The sequence below is a fragment of the Rattus norvegicus genome, chromosome 5 (genome assembly GCF_036323735.1).
Source record: "Rattus norvegicus strain BN/NHsdMcwi chromosome 5, GRCr8, whole genome shotgun sequence".
NCBI lineage: Eukaryota > Metazoa > Chordata > Mammalia > Rodentia > Muridae > Rattus > Rattus norvegicus.
The window spans coordinates 168,233,069-168,245,173 of record NC_086023.1 but is presented as its reverse complement, the minus strand read 5'-3'; the positions used below and the strand labels follow the sequence as shown (position 1 = coordinate 168,245,173).

Genomic DNA, 12,105 nt, shown 5'->3' with positions numbered 1-12,105 from the left:
CACTAGCAAAACCACCACCACTATCCCACCTCTGAACCCCCCTGCTGTTAAACACCCTCCTGTTTGCCTGTACAACCCTACTCCTGACACTAAGTATTTCCTGTCCATGGACTCACACTAGCTTTTTGTGGCTGGTGTCTGAGGGTGTTAACAAGTCCTCAGGATGGTAACAAGTGTTAATTTCTTCCCTTTGTAAGGAAGTAGTATTCCTTCCTACGGTTAGACCACATTTGGTTTCCCACTAATTATTCACCTTGCTTCTATGTGAACAAAGCTTTACACGAATGTACAAGTACTTCCTTAAGATGCTGCTTCCAATTCTGGGGGAGGCAGAGTGCCTTCTCCTTGCTGTATAAAATACCCTGAGAAGAGTAATTTAAGGGAGAAGGGATTTCTTTGGCTCACAGTCCTAAGGGGACACAGTCCCTTATGGTGGGGACGACGTCACTGCAGGCTCTAAGGCACAATGGCAGGAGTAGGTAGGATGTGGCAGTTTTCACTCAGTATCACCAACACCTGTGCCAGGGAGGGATACTTATCCAAAGGACAGAAATACCGGAAGTGGACTTGCAGGGTCATGTGCAGATACGCGTGCGTGCGTCTGTCTATCCGTCTGTCTGAGAGGCCTCCAGGTTGTTTTCTACAGAGACTGAACGTGTTACGCTCAGCAGCAGTGAACAGGGGTTTGTGTCTCGCTTGCCTGTTACTCTCCGGGTTTCTGGCGGTGGCCATCCTGGTGGACGTGAAGCAGTAGTTCCTCATGGTTTGATTTGCATTTCCTGAGGTAAGGGTATTGCTTACCATCTTGTCCTTATCACCATACAGGCGTCTTTGGAGCAAAGTATCTTCAAGGCCTTTGCCTGTATTCAGGCCTGCTTAAGGGTTGTACATGTTGTGAGGGTGTTGGTCCCTTAGCTGCATCTGTGGTTAGCAGGTATCCTCCGCCCACCCCACTTTCTGGGGGTGTCTTTTTACTACTGACGGCTTTTTAAGTTGGGTGCTTTTGACCTTCTGACTTTGCCTCCAGTCACCTGCCCTCTGGCTTGTTTGAAATAGGGTCTCATGTAGCCCAGGCTAGCCTGGAACTCACTATATAACCCAAGCTGGCCTTGAACTCTTGATCTTCCTGCCTCTACCTCCAGAGTGCTAGGATATAAGGTGGGCATCTCCATACCCAGTTCATGCAGTGATGGGGATCCCAACCCAGGGCTTCCTGAGTGCTAGGTGAGGACTCTGCCAACTGAGTTATGTCCCTCTGCTCCAAAGCAACTTCATTAACAAGATATGGTAGATAGCTATAGAACCGAGACCGACATTCTAATTGGACTCTCACTGTGTAGCCGTGGATGGAATTCACTGCGTAGACCAGGCTGGCCTTGAACTCCCAGAGATCCACCTGCCTCTTCCTCCTGAGAGCTGGGATTAAAAGTATGCACCAGCATGTCTGGCTGAGATTTACCTTTGAGGGCCGGGAATGGAGTGGAGGCCGGAGGCTGCCTCGGCGTGGCCACCCAGCTGAGCAGATGGTGAGGCTTGGGAGTCTGCCTGTGATATTCAACTTCATCTGTTGCCTCAGATCGGGTACTGGCCACCATGACTTGTTAATAGCCCTGGGCAAAGCCCATGTTTCCAGATGTCTTCCACATTGAGATCAAGAGGAGCCCTGCACAGGCACACACCACAGATTAAGGATCGCCTGTCCAAAGTCAGAGGCCCAAGCGGGGCTCCGGGGCAAACGGAGCCTGACATGGGCCTGTCCTGCTTTTCCTTGGGCCTTCTGAGCGGCCTTGAGTGCTGTTTAGTGTCTGCGAGCCTTCTTATTCTGTAAAGTACATCACAGCAAGGAGTCAGGGTACACAGACCAGGCTGGGCTCGATGTGAGGAGCCTTTCCTCCTCCATCTCTCTCCGCCCTCTCCCTCCCTCGTGGTGGGTGTCTCTCCATTTTTTTTTCTTCCTCCTTCTCCCGCTTGTTCAGTTCCCAACATTGTGGCTTTCTCACAGAACATTCCGAGGATTTTTCTCTTTCCCCTCTTCTTCCCTCATTCATCTCACCAAATATTCTCCTTCCCAGGGGCCCTCGGTAGCACCTTTCCTCCAGGGCACGAAGCCCCCAGGAGGCTGCAGAACCTAGCTAGCACTCGTGATGAAGATGAGGATGCTCTCCCTTCCGGAAATTGAGTATAAAGAACAGGTTAGGCCTGAGGCTGAAGATTTAGTCCAGTGCAGGTGGCTGGCATCATAGGAGACTGAATGTTCTGGGCAATTCCTGTCTTTCCCTCCCATCAAAGAGCTTGGGCTCCCCGCTGGTTGCCAGGAGCCTGGTTGAGCTAAGCTGGTGTTCCACCACTCAGCAACTGTTCCCAGGATGTGGCAGGGACTACAGGGCAGCAGGAAACCTTCCCACAGCACGAGGCTCCCCCTGTGACCCAGTCTCCCCGGGACACCCTTGTCTACACCTGCCAAGTCACCTGATCCTTTGTAGGACGGGCAGAACACAGCTCGAAGTCAGCCAGACGTGGGTTAGAGCCCACTCAGATCCCAGCCACGTGCCTGAGGAGCCTCCAGGACCCTCAGGGCGTCATCTGTAAAGCCAGGAGGTGGTTAGCAGAACCTGTCCCGGGGCTGCGGGGAAGAACTGATAGGTGACAGCCAAACAGGGCTTCCTACAATGTTGGCTCCAATCAGGGGCTCCTTTAAACATTCCTAGGACTCACTAGAAGCTTGAAAAAGAGTTCCAAGTATTAGGGAGTGTCTATCCCTCCTTCTGGGAGGGTGCAGTGGAAGCAGGAGCACAAAGGATGCCTCTTCTACCCTACCGTGACTCCCTCTTCCCCAAACTCCTGTCCCTAGGCAGCTACACTTGTCCACACACCCAGGGTGGCTGGTCCCTCCCACCAGAGACCACGCCCTGGTGTCCCTAAGGGGCCCTGGTTCGTTAGCTGAGCGTGTAGTTGCCGCACACGGGGCCCTGGCGCTCGCTGCACCAACTTCCTGTTGGGCCTGTGGTCCTTGGTGGCACGCAGTTCGTCCTACAGTGACTCAGCCATCCACCCAACATGAGGAACGCGTCTCTTCTGCGGGTCCCGGTCCACAGCAGGTACCCAGGGTGCTTTGGGCATATGGTTTCCAGGGCAGGTTTTCCTTTCTGGTATGGGGCTGTGCCGGCTCTCTGGGCAAACCTTGGAGCTACTGAATATTCAGGCTTAGCTCTTACACAACCCTAGGTTCCTTGTGCTCTCTTGTGCTCTCGTGCCACTTCCTGTCCAACTACCAGGACCCACAGCAACCAAGTAGACATAAGGCACAGCCTCTGCTCAGGCAGTTGGAGGCACAGGGGTGAAGCCTGACTGACACAGCTCCCCATGGATCTCTGCTTTCATCTCTGGGGTGAAAGGGGGGACCAGGAGGAGATCAAGGGCTCTGCAGGGTGCCCGTGTTCCTTCTCAGAAGTGGGTTTGAGTAGCAGCTGCTGAGCAGTGAGTGACTCCTGGAGAAGCCTGCTGCCTGCTCTCTCCTGGTCTCTAGGAGGAGTGAGGCCTTCTACCTTGACAAGCAATATAAGGAAGTGTTCCTATCCTTCCTGGCTCCCCCTGGCCTTCTGCAGGCTGAGTAAAAACAAGGTCAGGGGTGGGAAACTACCAAGCTCCTCCCTACCCTACACCTCATGTGAGGCAGGTGTCACCATGCCAGGAGTAAGGTCAGTGTTGGCAGGGAGCTCCTTGGGGCCCATAAGGCTTTCTCATTTTTACCACCTGGCCCCAACACACACACACACACACACACACACACACACACACACTCACACACACACACACTCACACACACACACACTCACAACCCTGCAGAGTAAGGGTACAGGGTGTGGCCACAGTGGGGGAAGAGTAAGGACAGCTGCGGGCTTCCCAGTATTTGCAAGACATCCTGGTCCCTTCTGTGCATTGAAGGGAGGTTGGAAGAGAGAGGAGGGACTTCCGCCTGGGCACGCAGAGTGTTGCCTTCATGGCCAAGAGCACTGGGCCAGGATCCTGAGGCTTGGTCTCAGCCATCAGACAGGAGAGAGGGGCTGGGAAGCCATGGCAGGACAAGATGGCAGGTGATGTTAAGATCTGCTCTGTGTATTTACAGGTTGTCATTAATGTTCTCAAGGGAAGGATAGTACCGGGTTTTGTATGGTTAAGTGGGCAATTATATCTTACCAATTGGATCTAAGATGTTGTGTGTTCTTTAATGTGTAGATTTAAGTAATGTGATGGAGTGTAGGGCAACTGGTCTGGGCCGCTGCGGAGTTGGGATGTGTTTCCGCCAAGATATCTAGCGGTGCGGACCTAGCGGGGTAAAAGACTACTACTCTTCTTTATTTTTATATTTTTACAACAACACTAGTGTCTCCTCCCTTGAGCAGTACATAGCACCTACTGTAGTTGTCGAGAGGTGTGATGGAACAGGGATGGGGTGATGGTGGGGGGTTGGGAGGTTATGGTCAGGAAGCAACCCTGCTCTCCACAACCCAGTCCCTGCACCTTAATCCACAACCCAGACTCTACGTGGGCCTTGCCCTGAGTTCTGAGAAAAATGCTGAGACAATGGATGGGGACAGGTGGAATCCTCCCAGACTCACCAGACGCAGGTGATGCTATAGCCACAGGGAGCTTTCTTCCAGGCTGAGAATACTGAACCCAACCCAAGCCCAGGATCTAAATATCCTTTTAAGAGTGGTAGTCCGGGGTGACTCAGGGCCCCCAGCTGCTGACCCAGCAAACATAAGCTGTCCCTGGGCACAGGGAAGCTCAGTCTGTGGGTGCATGCCATGATACAGCTGTGAATTGTGAGGTATCTGTCACACCGGAAAGGGAGTGTGAACATTGTAGCATTGTGTTGAACCTCCAGTGGGAATTTCACATGTCTGCCATACAGGAAAAGGAGTGTGAACATTGTAACGCTCGTGTTAGCTGTAATCTTTTTTTAAAAAAATTGTGACAGTTGCTTAACGGTGAATTGTCTTCTTGAGGCTGGTTTGTTTCCTGTGTGGTGAGAATGGGGTTTAAATGTAGCATTGAGAAGGTTAAGCTGAAGTCTTTAGACCAGGATCTTCTAAAGGACAGTGAGGCTTTGTCTGGGTCCTCTAATACTCCACTCGGTGATCTCCACCTTGTCTCTGTGCTCAGGGACGGCTGTGGTCTGAAGTACGTGACAGCCATGCTGTTTTGTGTCAGATTGTCCGGTTCTTCTACCCTCCTCTCATCCTCCCTCCTCCTTCCGCCTGCTCCTCCAAGGCCTCAGGAGTTCTGAGGTATCTTAGTGATGGTAGATGGCTCAGGTGGTGAAGGGCTACCATGTAAAATTGAGGATCTGACTACAGATCTCCAGCGCCAATGTCAGAAGCTGAACATGACCGTCTGTGCTTGTAGCCCCAGCACAGGACAGAAGGACTCCTGGGACCTGCTGGTCCACCAATCTAGACAGAGCAGTGAGCTCCATGTTCAGAGAGACCCTGTCTCAAAAACTAAGATGGAGAGAGATTGAGGGGGACACCCTGTTGATACCGGCCTAGGCTACCAACACATGAGGTCCTGGCCAAGACCCTGCCCTCCTCCCTCCACGTGTGTGTGTGTGTGCGTGTGTGTGCGTGTGTGTGTGTGTGTGTGTGTGTGTGTGTGTGTGCGCGCGCGCGCGCGCACGTCTAAACAAGTTCCAGATGGTGCCCGTGGGGAGCTGGGATGTGCTGACACCAGATCCCAACCTGGGTCCTACAAGCGTCCAGGCCCTCTGCCTGTTCCCCACAAACATAACTGACATCCAAGTGAACCCAGCCTTGGGGAGAGTGCTCCCTCTGGCTCACAGGAGAGGAGTGGGCTCCTCTCAGGGCCCCTTCCTCGGCAGAGAGGAAGGGTGTGTCACTCAAGCGTGGTGTGTGGTTTCCAGCAGTTACACCTCTTCCTGTCTCTTCATGAGATGCCTCGTCAGCACCCAGCCTAGAGGGAGGCCTTGGCCTTGCCAGGTTGGCTAGGCAACTGTCCCAGGAGGCGTGTTAGTGCCCTGATGAGATTCCCAACATCAGAGTCAGGATGAGCAAAATCACATCAGCTTAGTGACCAGAAACCTGAGGCCTTACTTCAGGCTAGGCTTTCTGAAAGGCTCCGGACTGCAGCACACACAGCTGGCACAGCCTTCTCCCTTCGGTCCCTTCAGACGATGTGCATTGAGTACCACCATACACAAAGGGCTATTCGGTCTCTAGGCTACACACAGGTGCCTGCTTTGATGGAGTGGGCACTCTCCTGCCCTCAGGGGATACGAGCACAGAGGTCAATGTGGAGGTGTTGCCATTGCAGTAGCAGCTTTTGATGTCTTTTCGGAAGCTTTCAAGGCGGTCTCCCGTGTTCTCGCCTGGTGTCCTTACCTTCAAGTCTCTTCCCCATGTGGCCCAGGTACCACAGCTTGGCTCTTTCAAGCTGCGGGTCTTTGCCAGGTGACAATAGATAACACATAAATGACAATATTCCAAAGGGTTTCAGGGTGCTTTGAATTCTCGGAAAAAATTGAGAATCTAGATGATGCCACAGAGGACCCAAGACTCCATCAAGAGCAGCATGGCCTCTCTGAGCATGGCTAGTTGTGATTACAAAAAGACTAGCCTCAGCTGGATATGGTGGTGCATGCCTTTTAATCCCAGCACTTAGGAGGCGAGAGCAGATGAGCCCTTGTGAGTTCAAGGTCAGCCTAGTCTTAGTGAGTCCCAGGACAGCCAAGGACACAAAGAGAAAGCTTGCCTCTTTCTGAGAAAGCAAAAATGAACAATCTTCAGACAAGAACAATTGGCAATGAGGAAAGCTGGGGACCATAGCCAGGCTGCGGGCGGGCACATAAGATGTGAGCACGCTCAGTGGCCGCGCAAGCCCTGTGACCAGGAAGGAGCTGTGGCTGGCAGCTCTTTAAGGACACCAGGCATAGCCATGCCCTGTGACCCTCACAACACACAAGCTTCCCCAGGGTACCATGGGCTCATTTATCTTCCCATTCCGCTGACCGCAAGGCTGAGGGTTCTACCCATGCTCCTGCTGGAGGGATCCTGGCGGCAGGCCATGGGAGTGTGTGTCCAATATACCTTTGGAGGAAGGGTGTGACCCACTTGAGGCCAGTGCCGGTACACATGTAGCAAGGCGTCTCGGGCACATGTATCCCAGGCAATACCCCATGGCAAAAGATAAGTCTCCTTTGGCCGTGGCTAGAAGCAAGCCACGTGGCGGCACTAGAGGACTGGTAAAGACACCTGCCGCTGATAGCCAAGTCACTCAGAGGAGAGGGACACCGAGAGACAGGAGGGATTTGGATCAATCACTCAACCTTGTCCCTTCTTCCTCGGGTGCCAGTCCAGCCAGCCAGGACACCTGGGTAACCCAGCTGGTGTCCCCAGCCAAGCAGGAAAGCACCTGCGATTCCTGTGCACCTCTGATCTCAACTCCCAGACACAGACATGAGCGGATATGGCCTCTCCTGTGGCTTCCTGCCTTAGCTGCCCATTCACTCTCTACCTTCTTCTCATGTGGAGCCCTGGGCGGCCCTCAGTGGCAGTGGATCCCATCTCTAATCTCCCTGAGATCAAGGGCCCAAAACAGGGTCTTTCAACAGCTCTTTCTTTTCACATCCTGGGGTACACTAACCCCCAAATAATACCATCATTTATCATAAGCTTTAATAGAGTTTAAGGTCATAGAGCCCAGGCCCCCATTCTGTGTGCAAAACACTGAGGCACAGAACCAACAAGCTCCCTCCCCTTGAATACAGTGACCCAGGACTTTGTGTGTGTGTGTGTGTGTGTGTGTGTGTGTGTGTGTGTGTGTGAATGTGTCTTTGTATGTGTGTGTATATCTGTGTCTGTGTCTGTGTGAATCTGTGTCTGTGTGTGTGTCTGTGTGTGTATCTGTGTGTCTGTGTCTCTGTGTGTCTGTGTGTACCTGTATTTGTGGGTGTCTCTGTGTGTATCTATGTGTTTTTGTGGCATGTCTGTGTCTGTATGTGTCTGTGTCTGTGTATATCTGTGTCTGTATGTGTTTGTGTCTGTGTGTGTATCTGTGTCTATGTCTCTGTGTGTCTGTGTCTGTGTGTATCTGTGTCTGTGTATAGCTATGTGTCTGTGTTTCTTTATGTCTGTGTCTGCATATATCTGTGTGTATCTGTGTCTCTGTATGTATCTGTGTCTGTGTGTCTGTGTCTGTGTGTGTCTTTACCTAAGGTCATGTTGCAGATCCAGCTTCCCTAGAAAACTTTCAAACCCAAGTCTCCCAGCCAATCCCATGCTTGCCCCAGGACCCAGAGTATTGAACTATGGACCTTTAGTCAGACCTCTGAGGTCCTGCTAGCCTCGAGGCCCAGGCGTCCGTTTTCTTGTTATCCCTCATCTGAACACAGCTTCCAGTCCTGCATGCAGAATACAAATGGTAACATATTTGGCCTTTCTAGAAAACGGTGGCTCAGAAAACTCTGTCCTAAGAAGTTTCAGAGGACCCAGGTCCTCAAGCGATTCTCCCACAATTCCTGATTGTGATGGAGGGGAAATGAGCCCCAATAGATGCTGCCTAGGGCTAGTCTCGCCCACGGTGGGCAGAATAACTGCTACCTGATGGAATGTGTGAGAAACAGGAAAAGTAGTTAGGCCGTGTTGGACAAACCACAGAACTGGGGAAAGGGGGAGGATGGCCAGCAAGACAAGTGACTGGAACCCTGGAAAGAGAGAACACTGCCCGGGGTTAGGCCAAGAGTGTAGCTCAGTGATGGAGCATGTGCAAAGCATGCACATGGGCCTAGATTCCATCCCAGCAACACACGCATGCACATGCACATGCACACACATTCATGGATGGAGGAACACACCTGGTGTTGACCTCCTCCACACCCACACAAATGGATACAGGCACCCACACGCATGTGCACACGAGTACACACACACACACACACACACACACACACACACATTCACGAAAACTCAGATGAGGTGTTTCTAGATTGGAAGAAACCAGAGAGAAATAGCTAATGAATGCCATATAAGATTCTTTACTGGGTCCTGGATTTTTTTCAAAAATCTAAACAGGAACTTGGGGGAAACTGGAATTGGACAGAGGCTGCGTAGGGAGTGGATTCGTTTTCTTAGCTTTGTCTTGAGTCTGTGGTTGGGTGAAACCAGGATAATGGGAGATGAGGCACCTGTGGGTGACGCTCAGGCCTGCGCTTCTTCAGATAGCCTTGAAAGCTCTGCCTATGTGTGCATCCTGTGTGTGGTAGGTCACACGGAGAGGAGGGGACTGGAAGGAAGGAGTGAGTGCACACAAGCCAGGCAGCGTAAGCCCAGGATGAAGACTTTGGTGTTGGTTGCTGTTCTGATTTTTCAGCCTTTCTGAAGTTTGAAAGTTATCGACGTAACCTGGGGAGCAAAAAGGTGGGGGGTTCGAATGGTCCCTCTCTGTCACCTGCCATCAGCACACATCTCTTTGCTTCTGTAAGGACATTTGGACTAGGCCTTGGTAAAGCATCCAGCTCCAGATTCCTTAAATATAAATCAAAAAGTCACTCCAGGTCACACACATGTGGGGGACAGAGAGAGAGCAGTTAAGCGTAAACCCACAGGACCCAGACTTTGACCTTCAACCCGACTGTAAACCCAGATCCCTTCCTAGCCCTCTCAGGACCAGCTCCAGAAGCTTCTGCCTGTTCTTAGGTTGCAGGGAGGAGGAGGGTCATGGTGCACCCAACCTAGCTCCCATCTGTCCTCCAAACTGCAGAGGGCGTCGGGGACCTGGGGTATCTAGCCCAGCTTTGCCTGGAGAAGGTCGTAAGGTTCTTGAGGGCCACTCATCTCGGTCTGCCTCCGAGCAGCCTCCTCTTCCGCAGCCTCCTTAGATGTTGTCCGCATTGGGATTGGCCGCTCAGCAGGTGCAGTTGCTCCTGATTGAACAGCGAAAGCTGCAGAGCCGATGTGTGGGCTCTGCCTGCAGTTCTTCCAACCTGAACGGAAAGCAGGGGCTGTGGAAACCCCACCAAGCCCCCTTCTTTCCCAGAAAAGTGACAGAGGTGGTGGGCTTGACTGCAGATGCACAGGAGTTTTAAAAAGGCAAAATCTCTCATGCTCTCTGAAGACCGGAGCAACTGCCTTGTGGCCTATCCTGATGTGGTCGTGGGTCCAGAGTCGGGGCCAACTGGATTGGAGGGATCTTGATCCCCCAACCAACACTTCTAAGTGTCCCCAGGATTGGGCTACATCCTTTCCACACCCTCAGGTGCCATGAGCGCCCCTGCTGGACAAAGCAGACATTGCACACCAGAGAAGCCCACAACTGATTGTCAAGTGGAGTCCCAGCCTTTGCCAAGGTCACAAGCCACGGTCACCTTCAGTGACACGGGCTGCCCAGCTCCCATTCTTCCCTGCGGGCTTGAGTTACACTCTCACTCATCCAATAGCAATTGTCTCTGAAGCACCAGGCACTGCAGGATTACAGGATACCCAGAACCTGGCCTTCCCAAAACCAGCAGAGTTCTTGTGGAAAGAGAAAAAAAAGGGGTGACCCTTAGGTGTGTCAGTAGTGATAGATTCTAGGGGGGAAAGTCACACAGGAGGTGACCGAGTGACAGGAGAACATGGGGAGAAGGTTGGCAGTTTAGGACGAGGTGTACACGGACAGCCAGGGTGACCCTGGCATAGAGGTAAAGCAAGGTACTCAGTAGACCTTTGGGGTCAAAGGTCAGGGACATGTGGGTGGGAAAAGCCTGGGTTGCTGTGCAAAATGGGGGCCACCTGCAGGGTGGGGTTAGGGGGTCACAGACAGGCAGCTCGGAGATGTCAGCTGCTATCTGGCTCTTGCTCTGGATAGAATGGAAACCAAGGGAAAGATGTGAGCACAGAAGTGGCAGACCAGAGCCAGGGTCCAGGAGAAGCCCCCCGGCTCCCTGTGGAAGAGGCTACTGATAAGATAAAGATGGTCTCTGGTGACCGTTAGGAAGCTGTTGTGAATCAAGCCTGTGGAAGAGAGAGGCACCCAACAGTGTGCAGGGCTGAGGTGGAAAGAGTCAAAAGACTCCCAGGAATTTGAAGGACGCACCTGAGAGACTCAGCCAGTCCTCTGGCCTTGCAAAAGACAGGGCCACAGTTGGGACGACCGGAGAGCTCAGGATCTGACACAGTGTGCCTGAAACAGCGTGCCTCTTCCTCATGGAGATGCCGGACATCTCAGCAGGTGCTTAAAGGGGACCATAGACTGGGCTGCAGGCTGGAGACAGAGACATCTGGTTCCAGGATAGGAACAGGGTTCAGAGAGCAGTTCAAGGCTGTAGCCTGAGTGCTCCCCAAGTTGGAGGTCGGCAGGGTCCACACAAGCAGCCTAGAGACAAGAACGATAGCCACCGAGGACAGGGAAGAACCTATGAGCACCCCCCTTCGTCCGAGGGAGATGAGGGCTACGTTGCCGTGGCCCAACGTCAGGCAGCATCAGACTCTAGCAAGAGTGGCTTCCACGGGGAGGCAAGAACCGGAATCTGTCAGGAGATCCTCCTCGGGAAATGTTCCCAAAGTCAGAGCACTCTCCTTATCTCAGAGAAAACTGCTTTGACTTCCTTTCCCATGTGGGTAGAATAGTAGTGATTCTACGATGTTGCTTGGTTGGTAGAAAGCTCCCATGGCATACACAAGGCCTGAGTTTGACCCAGCGCCATGGTGGCACACACCCGTAACGCTGGGAAATGGAAGCAGGAAGATCTGAAAGTTAAGGCCAGCCTGGGCTACCTGAGACTCTGAAGCCAGCCTGGGCTACGTGAGACTCTGAAGCCAGTCGCTCAGAGTCAATCTTCCCAGGAGCCCCAGGAGAGAAGGCAGATGCCCTGAGTGTGGAGGCTGCCAGTGCTGGTCTGGAGGAACTGGCTCCTGGAGACGTGTTTCCTCAGTGATCGGGTAGGAAGCTACAGGGGCAGAGCTGAGAGGGACGGCTGGAAAGGAGCCAGAGCACTGTCTCCTTGAGTACAGGTGTAGAAAGTCAGAGACTGTTCTAGCCTCTCCTGGTCTCTATGGCTACTCTTCAACCCCGCAGCAAAGCAGCCCCATCCCTCAGCAAATGAACAGG

At 52.6% G+C, this 12,105-nt stretch overlaps 1 protein-coding gene across 8 annotated transcripts in view; it reads left to right on the top strand.

Annotated features, from left to right (window-relative positions):
* The window catches only part of Kcnab2 (potassium voltage-gated channel subfamily A regulatory beta subunit 2), an 88,533-nt gene that overhangs the window by 25,587 nt on the left and 50,841 nt on the right, over window positions 1-12,105 (top strand). For 5 of the 8 annotated variants that reach the window (XM_063287270.1, XM_063287268.1, XM_063287269.1 and 2 more), the window contains exon 1: window positions 2,928-3,098. The exons of the other annotated variants lie outside the window; for them this stretch is intronic. The gene's annotated coding sequence lies outside the window, so the exon portion shown is untranslated. Of the gene's footprint in view, window positions 1-2,927; window positions 3,099-12,105 lie in introns of those variants that run through there. 8 annotated transcript variants of the gene reach the window in all.